Source organism: Strigops habroptila, chromosome 2, assembly GCF_004027225.2.
Source record: "Strigops habroptila isolate Jane chromosome 2, bStrHab1.2.pri, whole genome shotgun sequence".
Lineage (NCBI taxonomy): Eukaryota > Metazoa > Chordata > Aves > Psittaciformes > Psittacidae > Strigops > Strigops habroptila.
Genome location: NC_044278.2, coordinates 33,615,241 through 33,620,394, shown reverse-complemented (window position 1 = coordinate 33,620,394; position 5,154 = coordinate 33,615,241). Strand labels below are relative to the sequence as shown.

Below are 5,154 nucleotides of genomic sequence, written 5' to 3'. Positions count from 1 at the left end.
AGATTGGGCATGTGCTGAATCAGGACCACCATGCAATTCCTCTTTTCCCTACTGCTTACTTATTATTAGTGTTTCTACTTCCCACAGGTGCTGGGATAGACATGTCCTTGCTCTCAGTCAGAAATGATATCACCTGCCCTTAGCGATGTTATTCTCTTTCCTGCTGAGCTTAGGCAATACTGTAACATGCCTAAACAGTGCATCCACAACAAGGAATGGCATCATCTTGCTTTCAAAACAAACCTGTGGTGGGTGGAATTAGCTGTGCTGAATGATGCTGGCCTGATTGATAGCGATCAGTGAAGAAACTTCTTCAGCTATTCAGTCATTCACCTCTGGTCACCCTCATTTTAGAGAGGGTGGGAGCTGGTTGCACGCTCTGTTTTCATACCACCAAGACAAGGGAGAACTGCTGATATTTTAATATTTTTTAGTCAAATGTCCATTTAAATGGGTCAGTGCTAATGAACTGGGGAAAAAGAGAGGCATTTCTACATCACCTGATGTGGTTATACCTAATCTGTCTGCTCAGTTTACACTTGTGTCTACTTTTAATGCAAATCTACCTGCTCATCTGAACAACAAAAGCCACAAAAGCCTGCTTGTAGCCTGCCCTATGCACATACAGATGTGGTATTTCCTTCCTGAGATAAAAGGATATCTGAGTAAAGGGAACAGCACTCAGTTTGTGGTAAACAGTTTGGGTGAGTTTTGCTGCCTTATCTCCTATGTATGTCCAGTTTTTCAGACATGTGTGGGAATGATTTCAAACACACCGTCAGCACATCACGTCATTGCCTCTGTGGTATGTATCATCATAAATGAACATATATCTGGGCTATGGGATGTGTTTTCCCCTCCCTCATGTGGAAAACCCACTCACATTATGAACCTTCTCATGAATTGCACATAAAGAAGAGGGCAGACAGGTGAAGAGGGGAAACTGGACAAGAAGACGGTAAGTGAGAATTGCAAAGAGGGCGGACTGAGGCCTGGAAAAAAGCAGTGGAGATTCGGTGGGGGAGCATGAGCAGGGGAGGAAAGGGTATGGGGGTTAGGAAGCAGAGTTTGTGGGGGGAAGGCAGAAAGGCTCGTCTGACTCAGAGAAAGAATAGAGGAGGGGATGTCTAGGCAGGGAGGTGGAGATGGGATGGCTGGGAGAGAGCTGAGTTTTCCCCCAACAGTACATGACTGGCAGGGCCCACTGGTAACAGAAAGGCTGCTTGTCTCCTGGAGGAGATAAAGCTAAACAGAAAGCTGAAGGGTCAAAAGGAGACCATAATCAAAGACTGGGAGCTTGTCATCAACTGGATGGAGGCAGGGCTTGGGCATGGGGCAACAGCCTGGTACTTGGCAGAGCAGTTGAGGGCACTTGGTGTGGATTGTGTTGTGCCTGGTGGGTTGAACACCTAGTCCTCAGCTGTTAGACTTTAGATGGTAGAGAGACTGAGTGCAGCCAACTGCAAGGCTGGTGGCTCTGGCTGGGGAAAGGCAGGCTGGAATGATGAGTACTTCAGCTTGTCACAGGAGACGATAGCCAGGGACCTAAGAGGGTGAAGAAGATGGGACTGAAACAAAGATGCTTGCTGACCTCTTCTTCCCAACTTCAGGATGTCAAACCTGCAGAGAGCATACAGAACACATGCTGCCTTGAGAAGATACCACTCTTGAACACAGCCTACACACCTTCCTGAAAAGTACTGGCTAATTTCAGGTTTCTAGTTATGTGTAAATTGGTACCAGGGATGCATAAAATACACGTAAGTATATTGTGCAGTGTATTTTACAACATATCTTAAAGTAAATAAAAGTGCCTTATTTCTCTTGAAGGAAGCAGTCTGAAACTCAAACATCTTTTGTCTAAGATGATGTTTTAGTGACTGCATTCTGCTGCCGCCTATTCTGCAAAGCTCTTATTATGATGGTAAAAGTGGCTGAAACCAAGCAGTAACCAGCTGTTCCTTTAGTCTGGCTACAAGTGGAAGCACTGGGATTTGGCTAGCAGACATGCTGTGGGTTTTTTGATTCAGCTGAACTTGGTGGTTTCTGTCCTTAAAGATGCTGAGCACTGTATAATACGGAGTACTGGGAAGGCTCAGGTTCTGAGTTTCATACTCCCAGTTTTATTTCCAAAAATGATACATTCATTCATTTTTCTCTCTTGCCTCAATTTTCCACCTGTAAATGGGTTTTGTGAAGCTGGATGAACCCCCACGGCAAATGCCCCGATATATTAATGATGAGGAGTTTGGAAAAGGCTGTGAAATAATGATTTTCTGAGCAGGGCTGTGCAGCACACAAAGTCTGCAGCCAATACGTCAGTGAGTACAGAATAGGCTAGCGACTAAACAGCAGCACACTACCCACCTTGTGTGCCGAGTGAGGTAAGACGTTGTGGAGCAGGCAATTAGAGATTATTTCCCAGTGCAGACACAGAAGGACAATGAAGTAAAGCTGTACAGGTGGCCCTAACCATAGCATTTCCTAACTTTGGACTCCACACCTCCATTAACATTGTTTTTAAGGGACATATTTTGTGCTGTAAGGAACTGACTCTGAGGAACACACGTCAGCCACATGAGCAAAATTTCTCTAGTATGAGGGAAGACTTTGCATGAAGGACCGCTCTGCAGATATGCCTCATGCAGACAATCCTGCAGGCACCAGTTAAGAACCTGATACTTCCATAGGAAGGCTTCAGATCAGGTGTCCTTCAGGATGTAAGTTAAGGAGAGGGAAAGAACTTGTTTCTAAAGAAGATGGACCCCTCTTCCCATTGTGTTTTCATCTGTCAGAGCCCTGAGGGCCCTAACAATCCTTAATAGCCCTGACCTGTCTCACCTGGGGCCTCCCCCCTGCACCACGGACCCAGGAGTCCCGTTTTGGCTCAGTCTGGGTTCCAGTCCCCCCCTGACCTATGATTTTGTGTGGCTGACTCCAGCCCCATCTCTTGGATGGCCCTGAGGTCTGTGCTGTCAGTAGCTTGCCTCCATTCCTGTCCTTCAGCTCATGATTGGACCCCCTGGATGGACCCTGGTCCTGGTTCATCCCTGTGCTCTGTTGGGGGCTGTCAATGGACCTTCGTAACCCCTCAGGTCTGTCTTCCATGTTTGGATCCTGCAGGATGGTGCCTGTCATTAGGGGCATGGCCAATGCTGGGGTCACTTTGCTAGGGAGCAGCCAGCCACCCTGACATCTTCCATTACAATGGGAGGTGACACAAGACTCTGAGTTCTACTATGAAACTCTGCCCTCAAGCAGAGCTCTGGTTGTCCTGGTACCCTCTGAGCAAACTTTCTCATACAGGTTGGGGTAGCTGGGACATCCTCACCCTTATCAGAAAACAGAGGGACTCCTCTGCTTCATGAGCCAGATGATGCTATGCTTTTGCTATGGTCCAGCCCTCTCCTTTGCTGTCTTCCCTGGATGCTTTGCTGCTAGGAGGCAGAAGCTTTTGTGAAGTTCTCCATGAGAGTTTGAGAGCGCTGCTGACCACATGGAGAAGGTGTATCAGGCAGGCCTGCACAATGCCTGCCTGTTTGCCAGTTTTCCTGCTCACTGGGCATAACACTGTGGGTCAATATGTAACTCGGGGTAATGGTTTCAGATCAGAACTGATCTGAGCAAAGAAAGATCCTGCACAAAACCCTGTGTGTGGGAACATAGTGGTTTTGGAGGGGAAGGGGGAGGTTTGGGCTGAATATCCAACTTGCCCAGTTACAGTTATTTTGATCCTACTAAGTCAAAATAGATCCAGGTCCTCAGAGGTTTAGCAATACAGACTAATTAGTTTTCCTTTCTACAGGTCTCTTCCCCTTTTCCAGGTTAATCTACAGGAGCAGAGAGAGTATGAGAACTTTTCCCTGTGATAGTCCCAAATTCCTTTGATTTGGAACAGAGTATTGGGACTCTCATAAGAGACCACACTCCCCTGTGACATGAAGCCCCTGTGGACAGCAGAAAGAAGGTTTTACCAGTCCTGTAAAAGGACAGAAGTCAGTGGAAGTGGGCTCAGAAATCTGCAATACAATAAAGCCTTGGGGACTTCATTCCAAGGTAATTCCAAATGAGCTGCCACCTGACTGGTTCAGTCTTGCACTGTCTCCCCTCCTCTTGCCCCTTCCACCTGCCCTGCATCTGTGCACTCCCATTTATCAATCATTGCTCCTCAGCTAAGTGAGGCCTCTGGCACAGCTGCGGACCAGATGGCACCAGTCCTTCTGGCATAGCACCAGTGAAGCCATGGAACTTGCCAGGACGCATTAGCTGCCTGTGTCTATTTAATTTTCTTTCATCATTCTGCGATAGTGCATCATGCGGATTATTATTTTGTCTTTATCTACTCCAGAGCAATAATTTAGGTCCAGTCCTTACAGATCTTCTCGGCTCATTGCTTTAGTCCTGCCAGTCCCTCTACTGGGCCCCCTCACACACTCGATTGTGAGCCTCTGAGATAAAATAAATGAGTCTTTAGAAAACTCCTGGCAAGGTGACCCTCCCCCCCGCCCTTGTCCTGACTGAGGTGTGGGCAAATGCCAGCATAAAACAAGGGAAAATAAGCTTGACTTCAAAAAGTCCTTGAAGCTTGATCTTACAGCAATTCATTAGTATATGCCAGTGTAAGGTGACACTGGCAGTCTGCTTCACTCTGTGTCAGTGGCAAATTTACTGGTGGTTCCTTGATCTTGTGATGAATCCTGAATCTTGTGATATTTGTTGCTTTCTAAACACCTTGATGTTTGTGGTCACATGAGAATCTGAGCCATCAATTTTCTGCTGTTTCTAGGTCTCACGGTCAGAAGGAGATGGGTAAGCCCCTCCATAGTGAACCTGAAGACAAAAATATCAGAAGACAAACAGGCCTCCAGCTAGGCTGAGGTTTGGGGTCTTTTTTTGGTTTGCCTATTTTCTTGTCCTTTTCGAAATACAATGCTTGAGTTGCTCTTTAATCCAGTGTCACAATTTGGGGAAGCCTGAATCAAGAACTTTTAAGCATGTGAGATTAGTTCTATGTTATTTAGATTGCAGCTCTGATTGCCTGTATGTCCTCTTCAGGCTTGCTTTCTAATCTGACATTAGACCACAAGTGTTTTTCCCTCAGGCACAGAAGTTGATTGGAAAACTGGTAAGCAGTCAGAACACTCCTCATCTTTT

The 5,154-nt window shown here is 46.4% G+C and overlaps 1 long non-coding RNA gene across 1 annotated transcript; it reads left to right on the top strand.

Moving 5' to 3' along the window:
- Positions 1–819: 819 nt before the first annotated feature.
- On the top strand, positions 820–4,949 carry LOC115603654. The gene is made up of 4 exons (XR_003989946.1): positions 820–958; positions 1,611–1,760; positions 3,806–4,056; positions 4,787–4,949. It is a non-coding gene; the product is annotated as an uncharacterized LOC115603654 (long non-coding RNA).
- The last annotated feature ends 205 nt before the right edge of the window (positions 4,950–5,154 follow it).